Source organism: Nyctereutes procyonoides, unplaced genomic scaffold, assembly GCF_905146905.1.
Source record: "Nyctereutes procyonoides isolate TBG_1078 unplaced genomic scaffold, NYPRO_anot_genome, whole genome shotgun sequence".
Lineage (NCBI taxonomy): Eukaryota > Metazoa > Chordata > Mammalia > Carnivora > Canidae > Nyctereutes > Nyctereutes procyonoides.
In genome coordinates this window covers 1,517,917-1,537,387 of record NW_026575045.1, presented here as the reverse complement: position 1 = coordinate 1,537,387, position 19,471 = coordinate 1,517,917, and the positions used below count along the sequence as shown (strand labels likewise).

At 35.1% G+C, this 19,471-nt stretch overlaps 1 protein-coding gene across 1 annotated transcript in view; it reads right to left on the bottom strand.

The window, feature by feature from the left end:
• The window catches only part of EYA4 (EYA transcriptional coactivator and phosphatase 4), a 302,278-nt gene extending 284,753 nt beyond the window's left edge, over window positions 1-17,525 (bottom strand). The window contains exon 1 of the mRNA XM_055324740.1: window positions 17,382-17,525. The gene's annotated coding sequence lies outside the window, so the exon portion shown is untranslated. The remainder of the gene's footprint in view (window positions 1-17,381) is intronic.
• Window positions 17,526-19,471: the final 1,946 nt, after the last annotated feature.

Sequence of the window (19,471 nt, the reverse complement as noted above, 5' to 3'; positions counted from 1 at the left end):
ATTATATATACAATGAAAATAATTCACAAACACATGCAACAATGTAGAGTAATTGCATAGGCATAATGTTGAGTGAACGAAGCCAGACACAAAAGAGTAAGTATGGTATGATTCAATTCAAGTGAAGTACAAAATGGACAATATTTTTACCAATATTTATTGGAAGTTAGAATAGTGCAGACTTAGGAATATAGTGCTTGGTAAAGGGGTTTTGGGCTGTTGGTAAGTTCTATTTTTTTTTTATTTGGATGCTGGTTCCATGTGTGTGCTCACCTACACTGAGTTGCACCCTTATGACTAGTGTACTTTTCTGCACTTATGTTATTTCTTCAGAAAAATAATTTTTCAAAAGGGATGAAGGAAGATCTCTTCTACAATACATTAATCTAAGTATGACATCAGTGAGGTTGATCAGATTAGTTAGCAATCTCCTTGAAAAGCAGACAGTGGAGACATGACAGGATGAGACCTGTCAAGAAAGTTTTGGTATGGATGGGAGGATGGCAGAGAATGACAGAATTATGAAATTTCATAACTGAAAGAGTTATGAGCACAGTAGGCCCAGATGGAGAGCTAGCATGGGTACAGCTGCATGCCGTGGATACCTCAAAGGGCTGGATCAGGGCAGGCGCAAGCAGGCAACAGAAGAGAGAAAGAGATTCTGGGATATAAAATGGAAAGATGGAGGGTAGGATCTGAAAACCAACTTTGCTTATTTCACAATTTTCCCAGGGCTAGACCTAATCGAAAATAATGTTGATGTTATTCCAAGTGACGTAGAATTTAATTAAACTTGCCCTAATAATTTAGAACAGTATATCTTTCTCCCTGCAAACCTTGGTGGTTTTATTCGGTCTTCCTTAGTTCTTCATTTAAATTCACTAGAAGGCTGAAAATGGGAGGAAGGAAGTGGGATTAAACCCACATAGAACATTCATTCTATACAGATTTCAGATGGTGAAGGTTTCCCAATAAGACCATGTGATATTATATTTGAATTACAAAAGAGTTTCAATTAATAATATTATTTCAGAGATAAATTTTATTTGGGGAAAATAATTTTCTGTGTTCATCCATTCACCTATCCCATAAATACCCAATGAATAACCATCATATACCATTATTTGGTACTTCTCTTCAAACCTTTAAGAACATAAACTATAGAAACAGTCCCAAGCATAAATGCCTCAAAGAATTTGAAATTATAACCAAAGTATAAATCACAAAAATTTTAAGTAAAAGAGATGGCATGCACCCCAAATAGAATGTAGAAATGTGGATTCTAGATCTACATCTAGAATGTAGATTCTTTAGAAATCCTGCTGATAAGTTAGAAAACATGGTAGAGAACTGAGAAATAAATAAAATAGTATAAAATGTCCTGCATTTTAAATTCTACTGAATGTTTCTAATACCAGTTTAATATGTTGACTTTTCTTTGTATGTTTAACAGTATTACCATGCGAATATTGAGCTCTTCTAATGGAATACTTACGGTGTTTATTTTTGTCTACATGTTGAAACAGCACTATTTCTATGGGGAGAACATGTAGTAGAGAAGCCACTTGTTTTCATCTCATTTTCTGGGACCTGTTACTCTCTTGGTTTGCAAGAGAGACAACAGTTCCCACAGTAGTTTTCAATCTTGGGGGATTCCTTTCTTTCTTTTGGTCAAGGATAGCAAAGATGGCCTCAAACCAAGGTCTACAAAGTCAACTGGAGGTATTCAACTTCTTTCCTTTCTGAATTATCTGTTCCTCTTGGCAGTAAAAACTTTGCTTTTGTCTTTCAACAAAAATGTTGCTTAATCTCCATAGGGTTTTAATCCTGTACTCCTGTAATGCCTTTTCCTTCCTACAACTAATTTCACCACTTTTAAAAGAAGACACATGGCTCCTCATAGTTTGAAAAACAACACATATCCTTAAGTTAACAGGCTGTTTTGAATTTAGAAGTTAAGTCTGATCAACTGATGTGTGTTTGGGACTTCTTATTACTTAGGAGAGGGCTAGTCCACCTTTCCTAGGCTAACCTGGCCCTGAGTCTTAGAAGAATTCTTCTGGAACACCCTTTTCCCCGATAAGTATCTGCAATTGCAATTAGCAGATCTCTAGAACAGAATTATAAGTAAGAGATGAAATTTTTCTTTGAAGATCATATACTTTTTGGTTCCCGTTTTCAAGGCATTCTTCCTTTTGAGGCTTATCATAATCTTCCTCTTAAGGTAATCCTCATCTTCTCCATCACAAATCACAGAGGGGCTTATAGATAAATAATTCCAGTGTTAACCAAATGCTATAATTCTGCCTCATGACACTTTGTGTGATGTTACATGAACACCATAGGAGAATAATACTGTGTAACTCTAAATTTATGAAGAGAACTTAGTGTCATTTATATCTATATCCAATGCCTTCGGAAGATTACTTAACCTTCATGTTTTCTTTATCAGTAAAATCTAAAACAATTCTTCATTATGCTATTTGGACAGTACTTCAAATGATTGAAATATTAATGGGAAAATAATTGAAAATTAACATTTTCCAAGAATCTTCTGTTTCCCTGAGCTTGAATAAGTTTTTTTTAAGAATCATTGCATTGATAATGAGCTTAAAATTCTCCTAATTTACAGGTGGACAAAACCATCTTTTGAGGCCATCTGCCACTTTCGAAGTCACCAAGGACTTGATCGGGTACTTAATAATCATTGTTCCCCCAAAGGAGGTGTTCCTCACATATTCTTGAATGAACAACAATTCTAGATTTCTAAAATGGCACAACTGAACACAGAAATTGCAAATTGATAAACATGCAGGTTAGCCTGGATCAGTGACAGTTCTAGTAAATTATAGCTTCTTCCTCTTACTCAAGAACAAAATGAAAGCAACCAAGAAATATATTAAAGACTGTACTTACTAAATTAAATCAAATGGAATGCAACATGAAAGCAATTTATCATTCAAGAAATATCTGTGATAACCTAGCTCTAAATTCGGTGTACGGGGTTGGGGGTGGGGGGTAGGGGGCGGGTGGAATATGAGCCTTATGGGGACGCCTGTTAACAACCCTAAAGCCTTGTCTCATCTAAAAAAAATGGAGTCAATATGATACCTACTTCATGAATTACTTAAGATAATAAAATTAAACAAGTTAATTCCTGAAAATTATTTAGCACAGTACCTGGAACATAGTTGACAGTAAATATTAGCTATTTTTATAATTGTCATTATTATTATTTTACATAGAGGATTATTATTGTTATTTATGGTAGTTATATTCTAAAAAGTCCCTTCAAACATTTAACTAACAAATACTGAACCATTACCCCTAGGGAAAATACAGTTAGGTTCCCACAAGTCTAGTCACAATATTTTCATCTACTGAACAATATCTAACACTGTTTTATGTGTGCTTCTGTTTAAAGACACCTTCTTTGATATGAATTATTGATTTATTAACACTGAACCTAGCCAAGAAAACTATAACTTATGCCTCCATACAACTTATCTCACACACATATCTTCTCCATATGGCTCATCACAGCCTTCTTGCACTGAAGAACACTAGACAATACCTTAGCACTACAATTGGGGGCCATTTTATATTTTTTTAATTTTTATTTATTTATGATAGTTACACACACACAGAGAGAGAGAGAGAGAGAGAGAGGCAGAGACACAGGCAGAGGGAGAAGCAGGCTCCATGCACCGGGAGCCCGACGTGGGATTCGATCCTGGGTCTCCAGGATCGCGCCCTGGGCCAAAGGCTGGCGCCAAACCGCTGCGCCGCCCAGGGATCCCTGGGGGCCATTTTATAAAGCAAAACCATCGCCACAATGAATGTGAGAAAACATCACATAAGATAGATCATGAAAAGAACAATTGTTCAAACCTCAACTGGGAATGTGCACTTCTGGTGACTCAAATTCTTTGCTGCTTTTTGCACATGCATGTCTGCAAATCACTGCAAAAACACTGTGAGTATTGATTTTGGCATTACAAATAGATGTTAGCCAGTAGGTGAATTCACAAATACAGAATCCACAAAGAATGAGGATGAACCATAGTGAGCTTTTGAAAAACTAATATAAATTCTGTTTGCCTAGGTAAGAGTTTCAGGAGGGAAGGGGCAGGACAAGAAGTTTAGAGGTTTATACTTGTGCCAGGAAAGGCAGGATCTTATAAGCCCTGTTAAGAAGTTACTTCTTTCTCTAATAATAATGAGGCCCCATCACTAAAACTTTTAAATGAAGAATGTAATAATTAGATTTATGTTTTATAAAGAGAACTGGCTTATAATGAACACAAGGATAGAAGAACCCCCAGAAGGGTGCCTTGTACATTGTGCACTCTCAATATTTACTGAATAAATTCCGTATTTACTGAATGTAATATAGAGATTAGTTTTTCTGGGGCTGGAGGCAGGGCTGGAGATAGGGAAACTTTAAGATGCTACTACTATTCAATGTTGTCAAGGTTCTGGCCACGGCAATTAGGGAAAAAATGAAATAAAAGGCCTTCAGATTGGAAAAGGAGTAAAACTATATCTATTTGAAGATGACATGATATTATACATAGAAATTCCTAAAGATTTCACTGAAAACTATCAGAATAATCAATTTAAGCAAGATTTTAGGATACAAGACCAATATACAAAACCAATTCTATTTCGATACAGTAGCAATGAGCAAACCAAAAAATAAGTAAGAAAACACTTCAGTTTACAATAGAATAAAAAATAAAATACTTAGATGTAAGCTTAATCAAAAAAGCATAAAATGTATACACTGAAAACTAACCGTTGAAAAAAACTGAAGACCTAAATAAATTGAAAGACAGCATATTCACAGATTAAAAGACAATATTAAGATTTCAATAGTCCATTAGCTGATATGCAGATTCAACATAATCCCTATGAAAATTGCTGCTGTTTGTTGTTGAGGAATTGACAAACTGATGCTAAAATTCATATGAAAATTATTTGACCCGGAATAGCCCAAATAATCTTGAGAAAGATCAAATTTGGAGGGCACACAGTTACTGGTTGGAAAACTTACTGTTAAGCTACAATAACCAAGATAGTGTGGTATTGGCATAAATATAGACATAAAGACCAAAGGAATAGAATTGAGAGTTCAGAAGACCCTCACATTTTTGGCTGGATGATTTTCAACAAGGGTGCCAAGACATTTCAATGGAGGATGAGTAGTCTTTTCAACAAGTTGCTAGGAAAACTAGAAGCCCCATGCGAAAGAACAATATTATATGCCAAACTTGTACCATAAACAAAAATTAACTCAAAATTGATTAAAGATCCAAATGTAAGTTTTGTAAAACTACAAACTCTTAGAAGAAAAGAGGTAGAAGTCTTTGTGACCATGAATTTGTCAGTGGTTTCTTATGTATGATGCCAAAAACTTGAATAACAACAGCACCAATTAAAGATAAACTGGACATCATCAAATTTAAAACTTTCGTGGTACAAATGATACCATCAACAAAGTGAAAAGACTACATACAGAATGGAAGAAAATTTGCAAATTATACACCTGTATATCTAGAATACACAAATACCCAAACTCCATAACAAGACAACCCACCTAAAAATAGGCAAAAGATCTGAGTAGATAGGTCTCCAAAGAAGACATACAAAAATCCAATGAACACACAAAAAGATGCTTAAACTTCATTAGCCATCAGGAAAATGCAAATCAAAGCCACAGTGAAATACCGCTTCGCATTCAATCATATGGCTATAATCAAAAAGACAGTAACAAGAGTTGACAGGCACGTGGAGAAATTGGAACCCTGATACTGTGGTGGGAATATAAAGCGGTGTAGCTTCTTCAGAAAACAGTCTGGTAATTTCTTAAAAAGTTAAACTAAGCAGTGCTGTTTGATCAAGCAACGCTCCTCCTAGGTAGGTACCTGAGAGAAATGAAAACATATATCCATTCAAAACATCTACATGAATGTTGACAGCAGCATTATTCATGATAGTCAAAAAGTGGAAATAGCCCAAATGACCATCAACTAACAGATAAATAATGTAATATCCACACAATGAAATATTATTTAACAATAAGAAGTAATAAAATACCAATAAATGCTGTGACACAGTTGAAACTTGACAACATTATGCTAAATGAAAGAGGCCAGTCACAAAGAACTACATGTTGCATGGTTTCAGATAAATGCATGCATACATTTAAGTGAAAAGTCTAGAAGAGGCAAATCTATGGAGACAAAAAATATAATATTAGTGGTTTCCAGGAGCGAAAGGGACAGAATAATGGTCAGTGACTGCTTATGTATATGAAGTTTTGTTTGGGGGTGGGTGTTGAAAATGCTTTGAAATTCTGTAGTGGTTATGGTTGCAAAAGTTTGTGAATATAACAAAAACCTCTGAAATATACACTTTAAAGGATAGACTTTTATGATGTGAATTTTATCTAAAAACTACTTTAAAAACTACTTTTTAAAGAATTCTATAGGATTTCCAATTCTGATTGTGATACAGTAACTGCTAAGAGAATTGTCCTCCTGCTATTAATCAATACAAACATGGATGAAATTTGTGATAGATACTTTGGAAACCTCAGGTAACAGGTGGTCAACAACTGTCACTATCGAGAGAACGGAAAAGCCTGAAATGAGCCTTATCTTTTCTGAACTTGAGTACATAAAATAGAGCCCAGGTAGAAGTAGTAATTTGGTGTATCTGAGGAGACAATTGCCTGACTTCAGAGGTGTAGAAGAAGGTGAAATTTGAGGGGCAGGTTCCCTTTATTGAGGCAGTTACTCAGTTGGGTGGGGCTAAGTAAGCATGGGGGTTCCATTGCTTCCTTGGCCATGGCTTAAATTCCACATGGGGCAAAGAACAGCTCCTGTGGGGCAGAGCAGTGATGAAGATTTCAGAGTTTTCTCTGCATTAGGAGGGTGGGAGGAAACAGGAAAGAGTAGAAGGAAAATGAGGTGAATAGAACATACAAGTGGATATAATATATAGTCACAGTGACTAATAACCATGGCAGGCTTTGATTCTTCAAGTGATTAAACAAAACTAAAAATGTCTTAAATAATTATTAAGAGTTATTGACAATATCAATCCATAAAAAATAAGAAAATAATTTCTTTTATTGAGAAAAATCAAAATAGAACCTGTTAAATAAATATCTATTAAGTTTCATATCCAAAAGTCTTATTAAGGGATCCCTGCGTGGCTCAGCAGTTTAGTGCCTGCCTTTGACCCAGGGCATGATCCTGAAGTCCTGGGATCGAGTCCCACATCAGGCTCCCTGCATGGAGCCTGCTCCTCCCTCTGCCTGTGTCTCTGCCTCTCTCTCTCTCTGTCTCTCATGAATAAATAATAAAATAAAATCTTTAAAAAAAAGTCTTATTAATTGTGAAGAACACCACTGGAGTGTAAAGATAGTAAGGAAGGTAAAGTCTAAGAATTTAGAGGAATTTATTCAATTTAACAGATTTTTTTTTTTTGGTTGCATGATGGGTTGCAGGAGGAAGAGTGAAAGGAAAAAGGGAGAGAAATTCTAAGATAATTATATGCAATAAATTATTCTCTAAAACAGAATTCTTCCAGAAATATATTTTTCCAACAAGATCACCTCCATTAGTCCATCAATGTAAGTGGAATCCTTGGGTTAGAGTCAAAGTAGGTACAATTATGCCAAAAGCACTATTCAATTTTAAAATAAGGAATCAATGTCAACAAAGGTGTGAATCAATCAATCTTTTCTAGTTAATATCTTGCCCTTGTGTCTTTTTCTGTTTTGAATTTTTTAATATTTTATTTATGTATTTGATAGAGAGAGAGCGAGTGTGAGAGAGCACAAGCAGGGAAAGGGAGAGAAGCAGGCTTCTTGCTGAGCAGGTAGCCCAACATGGGACTTGATTCCAGGACCCTGGAATCATGACCTGAGCGGAAGGAAGATGCTTAACCGACTGAGCCACCAAGGAGTGCCCCCCCTCCCCGTTGTGTCCTTTTCATTTGAGTAAAGAATGTATATGTCAATTGCAAACCTTTATTCACCTATTGGCTGGGCTGGACAAAAAAAGCCAACTGAAAATGAGGCTAGGAAAAACATGATCCTAGTCTTATCACATTAACAAGTGATTTTAAAAATTGTTTTAACCTTGTAGTACGTGGTTAGTCATCACCATGTGCACCACTAACTCAAGCTAGATGCTTGTTCTTTTGCCAAATAATGTCACTTTAAATGTGTGCAAATATCAATATCACAGTGAAATTTAGGACCTAACTTCTGACAAGGTGTGACCACATGCATGGTAATGAAATTTCATCTGTTCTCTTAAAATTTCTCCTCTAAGGATGCTTTATTTTAGGAGAAATGGAACCAATTTAAGTTTAAAATATCCATTCAAGACAGCTATGAAAAAATAAACTGTACTGAAAAAAATCCTACCTCTAAGTATATATATATATATATGGATTTATTATTCACTGTAACTCGTTGGTAATGTTTTCTAAGGGACTAAATTTTTTTAATACATTATGTATGAGAAAGCAAAGTTTCACTCTGTTGTATATTAGGTTAAACCCTTAAAATAAATACTAGACAGTGAAATTCATCACAATATGCCTTCATTTAACATTTTCCTGCAGCTAATGTTCATTTTTTAAAGGGCTGGCTAGGGGCCCAAAGAGGATCATGTAACACTGAAAAAAATCCCAGATCCCTGGAAAACATTATAGAGACATTCCAGTATATTTAATTTTTTAAAAATGATATTTGTCAAATTGTTAGCCATCTATTAGACTGCATACTCTATGACTATACTACCATTTTAGAGTGTTGATAATACATCTTATTGGATTTCCCACTAGCCAAGATTTCCTGGTAAAATATTTTCCTACCACATCAGCCACTAGTCATCAACCATGTCAAACATTTTCAATTTGGATAATGAAATTCTAAGTTGACTGTACTCAATAAATAATAGAGATACATAATATTAACCATATAATATTTTAAGCATACCTAAATTAAGCTATATAACATACAGGAATTTAGGGCAAAACATTTATATTGATCTCACATACATAAATCTATTAATTACTGTGTTCTACAAATGCATAATCTTTAACTCAGCCTTCTCCAGAATAGAATTTAATTGCATATATGTATTTAAAAATTAGGAGCAGAAATATGCTTTAGAAATATCAAATAAACTAACATAAGCTCTGATCTCTTTGATAGATAAATGGAAAGAATATACAAAATATAAAATTTTCCATTTTCATAATTTTAAGCAAACAGTTCAGTGGCAGGAGGTACATTCACATTGTTGTGTAACCATTGCCATCATCCATCTTCAAAATCTTTATCTTCCTATTAAAAATATCTGTACCCATTAAAACATAAGTCCTTACTCACCCCTGCCAGTCCCAGGAAATACATTCTACTTTCTTTCTCTATGAATTTGATGAATCTAAATACCTTAGATAAGGAGAACCATATACTATTGGTCCTTTTATGACTGGTTTATTTGATTTAGTATGATATCTTTATGGTTCACTCATGTTGTATCATGCATAGGAATTTTCTTCCTTTTAAAGCTTGAATAATGTCCCACTGTATGCATATACTATCAATGGACACTTTATTCAGCCATCCATAAGTGGATGCTTGAGATACTTTTACCTTTTAGCGATTGTGAATAATGCTGCTGTGAATATTGGTGAACGAATATCTATTGAATATCTATTCAAGTCTGTGCTTACAATTTCTTGGTTCTTAGCATATATTTTTAATAAGTTCTCAGATCTACCCATGAGCTTATTTCATATTTTAAAGGTGATTGTTGCTGTTTTAAGGGACTCGGTATCACCATACCCACCCCTTAGATGGCCAACACACTCTCCTTGTCCTGGAAACATTGATAAGATCTCTTATAAAACAGGGGAACCTGGGTGGTTCAGTCAGTTAAGAGATTGCCCTCAGCTCAGGTCATGATCCCAGGGTCCTTGGATTGAGCCCCAAATCAAGATCTCTGCTCAGCAAGGAGCCAACTTCTCCCTTTCCCTCTGCCTGCTGCTCTACCTACTTGTGTGCTCTCTCTCTCTCTCTCTCTCTGTCAAATAAATAAATAAAATCTTCTTTAAAAAAAATCTCTTAAAAAACAATGGAAAGAGGTTTCTTAAGATGGTCTACCATTCTTGCCCTATTTCTAAATTCTGAATATTTGTTTTGCTTAGGGAGATGTAAGTCTTAGCTTTTGAAGAACCAAAGCTGGAAGAAACTTGGAAAAAATCCACCACGAAACATGGTGTCCATTCCCCAGCCTTTATGTACAGCCTCATCCTGATTCAGTGTAACTCTCTTTATTGAAGGCCTCTACAAAACAAAATATCAAAGCCTTCCTTATCAATCTCTTCCTATGTTCAGATCTCTTTCAAAAGAATTGTCTTCAAAATGTGTGGGAAATATCAGAAAGGGAGACAGAACATAAAGACTTCTAACTCTGGGAAATGAACTAGGGGTGGTGGAGGGGGAGGAGGGTGGAGGGTGGGGGTGAATGGGTGACGGGCACTGAGGGGGACACTTGACGGGTTGAGCACTGGGTGTTATTCTGTATGTTGGTAAATTGAACACCAATAAAAATTAATTTATTTAAAAAAAATAAAGAAAAGATCTTTAGTGTCAAAAAAAAAAAAAAGAATTGTCTTCATATCTAAGTAAAATCTAACCTTGCTGTTACTCTTCCTCCTCTGTTCCTTTGCCAATCTTCTACTCAATCCTTTCCATTCTGAACTCTACATTACTCCCAAAATGTACACACTGATCTTTGGAAATCCAGTGTTAAATGTCATCTCTTCTTGAAAGTCCTTCCTGATCTTCCAAGATGAGTATAGTTTCCTTGTTTGAAAATGAAGGGGAAAATGGCCTTTCGATTTGTTGTGAGAACTTGATATAAAAAAAGGTATGCTTAAACACCATCCAACGCACATGGTAAGTTATCAATAAACATTGGCTGTCATTACCAATGAAGACAACAACTAATAGAGGATGAGGAACAGTTGCTTCCTATAATTATATTAATTTTTTCTACCTATAGAAATCATTATTCTTTTACCATTTAGTCAAATCATCTTTTTGTTTTCTTTTCTACTAAATCTTAGGTCCTTACCTTTTTCCTATCCTAAGCCTTCTTCCCTAAGTCTTCACTAAATAATTCTCATCTACTTCAGCTTTACAATCCTAACCTAGAAATTAATTTCCAAGTTGGGGAATAAAAAATGTCAAATACAACTGGAGATGGGAAGAGGAGAGATGCTAATTTAATATTAAATCATTGTTTGCTATCATTATAGTGCTTGTTCTCTGATAATGTGTTAAAACAATATTATGCTCTTAGCCTTTTCGGCTCACAGACCTCCATTGCAAATATGATGAAAACTGTGGATTATTGCTTGCCTTCCAAAAAACATGCACTCACAATTTTGCATTAAAATTATGGAGATGTATGAACCCTCCTGAATGTTCCAGGAGTGTCCACAGATCCCAGATCAACACTATTATATAATGTAAACATAAAAATCTCAATCGTTCCATTTTCATCTGAAATTTATCTCAGATTTCTTGCCCCCAAATTTTATCCTATTCTACCACATGCTGTTTACACCTTTTTATTGTTTTCCTGTGGTTAGATCAATGCTGATTTAGCCAAATGCTCCAGATACTATAGAGAGTAATTGAGGAACAAGGTAAGGGAATATGTCTATGTATAAGAGATATCATTATCTCTTTTCCTTACATTTGTATAACCAGTGTTAGAGGACTCCTCTTCAGGCACAAGGGTAACATTAAAAAATGACAAATTATTTAGTGTATTTGAAAATCTTAAATCACAAAAAGAACTAAAGGTTCTGAATTCACATAGTTGTTCAGAAAATGTACTTTAATCCAGTTTCCTTCTAAAACAATTTTCACTAGACTACACAAAACTTTGAACTATCTGGTAGATTTTATAATTTTTAGTGAGGTATTAAAATAAATTGGATAGCAATCTATTTAGGGTAGACTAAACTTGATTCATCTAGGAGCTTTTACATCTGAGAATAAGATTTCTCTCTAGTTTGTAATATTCTTATACATATATTTGTGGGTAATCTGTCTTACTTGAAAGCACAAACTATTACCACTAAGAAAAGAAGAAACACCTAGGACAACCCCCTAAATTGTAAGCAATTTAATTCTTTTTTTTTTTTGGCAATTTAATTCTAAATCATACATTTGTTAGCAAAAAAGTCCTAACAATGGTAGGACTTGGTCTATACTAAATGCAACTTTAACTTCATTGTGTCATAATCTACCTTACTACATTATATTTGATTGGCTATGCCTTATTCTTTGATACTCAGAAAGTGCTCCAGAGAAGCACATGCAAATGGTCAACCATCCCTACTTGTCAACTTGCATAGATGCCGTAGTTGTAAATTCTGCTGTGTTGTGGATCAGCAGCAACCAGTCAGATGACACAACTACCCCTGAGTAATAGACATAGAGAGTGGTTAGGGACTCAAGGTATCAGTGAGTGGGAGCTTGACAACAAGTGGGAATTAAAGGCAATTGCTTCCAGTCGAGTTGTGGATAATTGATGAGCAGAGGGGAAGGAAGAAAATGAGTGATTGAACAGCAAATGCTCAGAAATCATCTAATTTCACCTGCTTTGTATAAATGAAACATGAAGATTACTCTTAGATTAGGACTGGGAATATGGTTTAGGGGGAAAAAATTAGTTATTTGAGATTCAAGAAACCTGAATTCCAGACTTAAATTTGCCATTAATATTAGACAAGATAGGGGATCCCTAGGTGGCTCAGCAGTTTAGCACCCACCTTCAGCCCAGGGAGTGATCCTGGAGTCCTGGGATCAAGTCCCATGTCGGGCTCCCTGTGTGGAGCCTGCTTCTGTCTCTGCCTGTGTCTCTGCCTCTCTCTGTCTCTCTCTCTCTCTCTGTGTGTGTGTGTGTGTCTCTCATGAATAAATAAATAAAATCTTTAAAAAATATATTAGGCAGTCCTCATTATTACAATAGTTACAATCATTACTCAGTTAATATTAGCTACTACAGGATAAATAATATGATGTCTTTTGAAGTATGTTGAAGTTATACTTTTTAAAGTTATTAAGCAAATTTTATTTTTCATTTTTTAAGAATGGATATAATTATTCATTTTTGAAAATATATTAAGCTTTTACTGAGTATTGCCCAGATTTCTGGATCCTGGAGATGCAGCAGTAAACAATATAGAAAAGGATCCTGTCCTCGTGGATAGAGAATTGAGAATACTTAAATACAAAATCAAGATAATTCCAGAGTGTGATTAATTTCTTTTAAAGAAACAAGACAGTGATTTTTATGGAGACTATTGGGTAATATGACTTGGCGGAGGGAGATGTTGCTATGGATTGAATGGTCACTTCTAAAAGGGAAAAATTTGGGCAAAGGCATACCTTATGAGAATAAACTATTTCTGCTGAGAGGCACACAGATAGAAAGGTACGGAAGTCATGTAGAAGGAATGATCTTGCCCTGTGTAGAACAGCAAGAAGGCCTGTGTAGCCTAGTGTGGAATAAAGTCTGGGGGACAGGCAAGGGCCAGTTTGGTGAACAAGTTAAAAGTTTCCACTGAAATATATATCTACAACAACTAAGAGCTTTTAAATATTAATACCAATGTATTTGAGGGGAATTTTTGCTTAAAACTGGAACTGACTATAGATAATTCTGCCTTCTGTGGAATGGGAATGTGGGGAGTGGTATGCACTCTCGTGTGTGAGTGTGTGTGCATGTGTGTGTGTGATTTGGGCATGAATATTTCTTCAGAGAGTAGAGTAAAACTTTTCTCTATCTCACTTCCTTATCCAGAGACTGGCCAAGAACAGAGAATGGGTAGCACCTGAAGCAGAGCTTTAGAAGCACACTTAGTGAGTCCTCATATGTGACTGGGAAACATAGAGCTGAGTTTGGGGTTGGTTAGGGAAAGTGAAATTATCCTAAAAGGGAGAAGAAGGTGTTTAGTCCATGTGATATAGGGCGGCAGGCCAACATATTTTTAAGTAGAGAAATCACCAATATTGAAAATCTTGTATAATTGCTAAGTAAACTATTCTAGTCTTGCCAAACTTTCAGTAAAGTCAGGGACACAGACAGATACTTTTTGTTAGAAATGCTTTTTTTGGAGGGAATCAAGGAACAGGACTGAGTTCCATGTTTGAAATGATGTAGAGCAAAGGATGGAAGAGATGTAGGAGTGAGATTTGGAATCCCTGAACTCTGGCACTTGAGGCCGGAAGAGACCATGAAAATACGAGTCCCCCAGAAATCTTAGAACATCAGCTGAGTGTATTGAGCTAACTGTAATTATACAAGTGCTCATTTATGCATTCATTTTCAGTTATCTCACCACTATGCAGTCTCTTAAAGGAAAAGAAAGTAATTGGAAGACGCAGGGAAAGAGAGAGTGACTTCCTTCTTAGGAACTGTAAGCATCCATGATACCAAAACATCAGCTTGGTGAGAAAAACAAGTCAAGTTAGTTGTTTAATACAGAGTACTCAAAATAATTGCCTAGTTGAATAAGTTTTCACTTCCCAGCAGCTTGATTTGTCATAAAATAGAGCTCAAACATAAATATTTAAAAGTAGAAATATATTTATTTTATTCCAAGTTCTGAGACATTCATAAACATGTTTCAGTTTTATCAGCAAGAATCCATGTGAATGACTTGTCCCCTTTGCTCTGGGATTCTGGAGTTTTAAATGGGTCAGGGTTTTGAAGTGTTGAAAGATATTATAAAGCACTTACAAGTATTCAGCTAGTCAGACTGCTCAATTAGCTGAACATTTATAACCTCAAAATTTTGACAGAGCATGATTCATGTAGGAATGACCCCTTGGACAACAGATGGCTTTATTGTAGGTATGCTTGAGAGAAGGAAACACAAAGCAGTGTGATCTGAGGGAAATAAAAATGGAACATAGACAGAAATATTGAACTTAGAAGCATGAATTATATTCTTAAATAAGGGAAATTTTGAACAATTTAGCTGATATATTTTTAATGATAGTGTGCTTTCAAAATATTTTATTTGAAACGGTTTAAGACATATTTATGGGACAAGCCTCAAAAACAAAGTAGACCAAAATTAATATCTAGTTAATATCTAGGCAACCCATCCCAAATAATATTATAAATCTAAAGTATTTAGAAAAAAAATAAAAGTTTGGAGGAGTAAGAACTACAATGTCAACCAAAAACCTAAATCCACAGTATTTTAATTTCTTGTTTTTTTTTTTTTCTTTTTTTCCCTGTAGTTGTGGGGTGCTTATAATCTGGAAGGTATTCTGGAGAAGCATTGATTCAAAGGCATGTTTTAGGATAACATATTACCACTAAAATATATCAAGTTTTGATTTAGAGGGTTTTATCAGTTTTTAAAGGAGAATCAGGAAAGCCTGGTTGGCGCAGCAGTTGAATGTCTGCCTTTGGTCAGTGTGTGATTCTGGGATCTGGGATCAAGCCCCACATTGGGCTCCCTGCAAGGGGCCTGCTTCTCCCTCTGCCTGTGTCTCTGCCTCTTTCTCTCTCTGTGTCTCTCGTGAATAAATAAATAAATCTTAAAAAAAAAAAAAAAAACAAGAGTCAAAAGTGATGTAAGTAAAAACATGTACTTTCAGGTATGTGCAGTATCTCTTAAAACTGAAGTTAATACTATATATAAATTCACTTTGGAGAAAGAAACATCAGATTCCCCAAAAATACTTTTACATTAATCCATAGAACAAATGCAAATTTCCCTCTCATTTGGAGCCTATTATGATACACAGTATACTGGTACAATGCTCTTTCCTAACTTTCTAGGAGTACAAAACTACTCACATTACCATAAAAAAAATAATGGAACAAGAAACAATAAATAATTTCTCTCAAAGGACAAAAAAAAAAAGTTTATCCAATGAGAAAAAAACAAACAAACAAACAAAAAAACCAGAAAACAGAAAAAGCATCAGGGACCAGGGAGGAGAGCAGGACGCAGGACACTCATGCCCCTGCCAGTGTTCATTGCAGATGAGTCCTGACCCCTTGCAAGAGTGTGCCCATCTGTGGTTCAAGAGAGCCAGGAGAAGTTTATGTGGGTGATCAGATTTTCCATTTTGTAGATGGACCACCAGAGTTACTATGGGGTGGTACAAAGACTCCTATCTGACTCTACCCAGTTAGCAATAGGATAAAACAGAATACAGCCCTTAAGTCCAGCATTCCTTACCTCCTCACAACTGCTGCTTAGTCATTAAAATCATAATAAAGTAGTATTGCTGCTTACCAAGTTTTCTAAAATAAGTATAAAAAAATAACAATGAAAAATCAGCAAGGACAAAAAAATGGATTCGCTTATATATTTTTCCTTTTATTTAGTCATTTCTCCCCTTAACACTATTAAGCAAGAAGCATTTATGGACTAGAATGCTCATTCTTGACTAATGGTTTATACAAACTGTAAATGTACACTTTAATATCCCTATGCTTCTTTGGTCCTCATTACAACTCTGTAGATCAGTTGTAATATTTTTCCTATCCTCATTTTATGGATGAATCTGAATTTTAAAGAAAATAATTTATCAAAAATCAAACAGCTGATACAAACTACAATCAATATTAAATACAAAACTTCTGCATATAAATTACATTCCACCTCCTTTAATCATGCATCTATAACTGCAATGACTCCAAATAAATATTCTTCTAAAACATAATTTATTACAAGATCTGTTAACCACCCAATAGAGACACATACTAAAAGTGTAATTCTTGAGTAATTTTCAGGGCTTGTAAAAACCTTGTTTATACATGCAAAATATTTTTTCAGTGTTCCTAATTCAAATGACACAACAAATCAGAAAAAGATCTTACTTCAGCATCTTAGACATTCACTATTAATACCTCAAAACTTTTCTTTACATATTTTTTCTTTTTTTCTAGTTTGAAGAATTAGAAAACCTGTTAGAAAATTTAGCTGTTACAAGTTAGACTGAATCAGAAGAAGAAGAAATCAGGAGCAAGAGAGAGGGATCTAACAATATGCCAGGATTGGGGGGCTTTTTATTCATAGTATTAATTGAGGCAAAAAATGAAACACTGTGTTCTGTGGGCACACATAGCATTTCTATGTATAAGAATGATTTAAAATTGGCTTTGGCTATAAATAATGTCCATGAATGAACTTTTAGAATTAGAAACAAAATCAAATACAACACACATTATTACTGATAGAAAATACAATTTAAACACAGAACAGTTAATTAGCAAGCATGGAATATTCCACAAATTACTTACAAGGACAAGCTAAGCCTTATCAAGGCTTCTGTGGTCTGCTTCTATGTGAGATATTCGTTGTCACTGTATAGATTTTTTTTCCCTTCTGCTAAACGTTCCATAACTTTCTTGGCAAGACTGAATGTAAGTTATTCTTATAAAATACCAGACTGTCATAATTATGATTTTTAGTATTATCCAAATTAATTACAACTTCCAGCAGTGACACGGACTAAAATAGCAAGAGCTGCTGGTGATCTAAAACTACTCTCAGCATGTCCCAGCGAGTACTTGGCCAGGAGCACATGTCACTTAAAAAAAGCATGTAACCCTTTAGACCCAACAGTCAGTTAAGGCCTTGGTAGAAATGTCAGCCATAAGAATGAAAAGACCTTTCAATTATTTACATACAATTTTCCTCTAATTAGTGAGAACTGATTTTCATTTCTTCCCTTTCTTTCCTCAAACAGGACCATATGAGATCAAATTCAGAAGAGCAGCTGCTTCATTAAAGACACAGAGAGAGAAAATGAGAGCAAGAGCGAGAGCCAGGAGAGAGAGAGGCAGTTTTTCTTGTCAATCAGACCTCCTGATTCTTATAGAGACGGGGTCAGCAAATGCCTATCAGCTTAGCAGTCTTTAAAGATTTGTAGGGTACTTTGCTAGGGTCTGTGCTGATGATATAAAACAATAAGACATTTTCAAAAATGTCTGACAAAGTACAATTATAATCAACAAAGTGTAGTGTCACAAGCTACTGATGTCTATGTGGTACAAAAGAGATCCACCAGTGTACTTTTATTTGATAGTTGTATGACTTGCCAAATACCTGTACATATATGTAAAAAAAATAACAATTTAAATATAGTATAGTCAAAATTGTATCTTAAAATTACTTTTGTAAAGCAATTTTGAAAAGACTTTTGAAATATTTGAGTAGAACTGACTCTGGAATAATTATAACTACTATTCAGTTTCTTTTTTTAAAAAAAATTATTTATTCATTCATGAGAGACACAGGGAGAGAGAGAGGCAGAGACACAGGCAGAGGGAGAAGCAGGCTCCATGCAGGGAGCCCCATGTGGGACTTGATCCCGGGTCCCCAGGAGCAGGCCCTGGTCTGAAGGTGGTGCTAAACCACTGAGCCACCCGGGCTGCCCTAATATTCAATTTCTAATATCAATCTGGAGTTGACATACTTTGGGGGCACAGTTTGGGAAAACCTTTGCAAAAGTACATACATTTCATTTCTTATTCTATGGAATGGACAATAACAAAATAAAATTTTATTTTGCTAGTGTTTTAATTTTATTTCTAGATTTGAGAATATCTACCTCTAGAGGAAAGAATGTTCTGGGTCTTTCTAATTATATTACTTCCTTAATATAACTTCTTAAAGTGTTTTTAGGTCTCAACTTATAAGGGAGAGACTTAGACGTATTTACACATTTAAAAGTAGAATTTAAAGACACATTACCTTTCAAAGCTTGATTTATTTGTATTTATTTGTTTCCAAATGTTAACTTGGAGTTGCCACATGGGAATTTCCAAATGAGGTAGCAGGCATATGATATTTCTCTAGCAGTTTTTACAGTATGCTGACAGTAAGAAAAAGTGACATAAAATAAAACATTAAGCATTCACAGTTTTGTTTCCTTTTACCCTGACATTGTTATTTAAGACAAACTACCTAAACTTTCTTAAAATCCTAACGTATGCACAAGAGCCCAGCAATACCCTCAGTCTTCCACATGTGGCTTTAATTCAAATAAGAAGCAATTTCACCAGCTGACTGCAGGTTAACTATCCCCAGAAAATCCCCCTGAATTCCCTGTACCATTGTATGAAGATAGGCCCAAGCCAAAAAACAACATTCAAAACTGTACCAAAAATACTCGGGTAAGGTCAGAACTTACATGGAACAGCTTCTGCCAACTAATAGGATTCCTTTCTGTGCTAATAAGGATGGAACAAAAAATTCAGTTGATTCAGTTGTCTGGGCAGGAAAGTGGGCTTGAAAGAACCTAGGAGTTTGTGCAGATTTTACAGAGAATTATAATGGCTTTCTCGTCCTACTTTCTTCCATCTGTAGATTGAACCATTATGGAAAA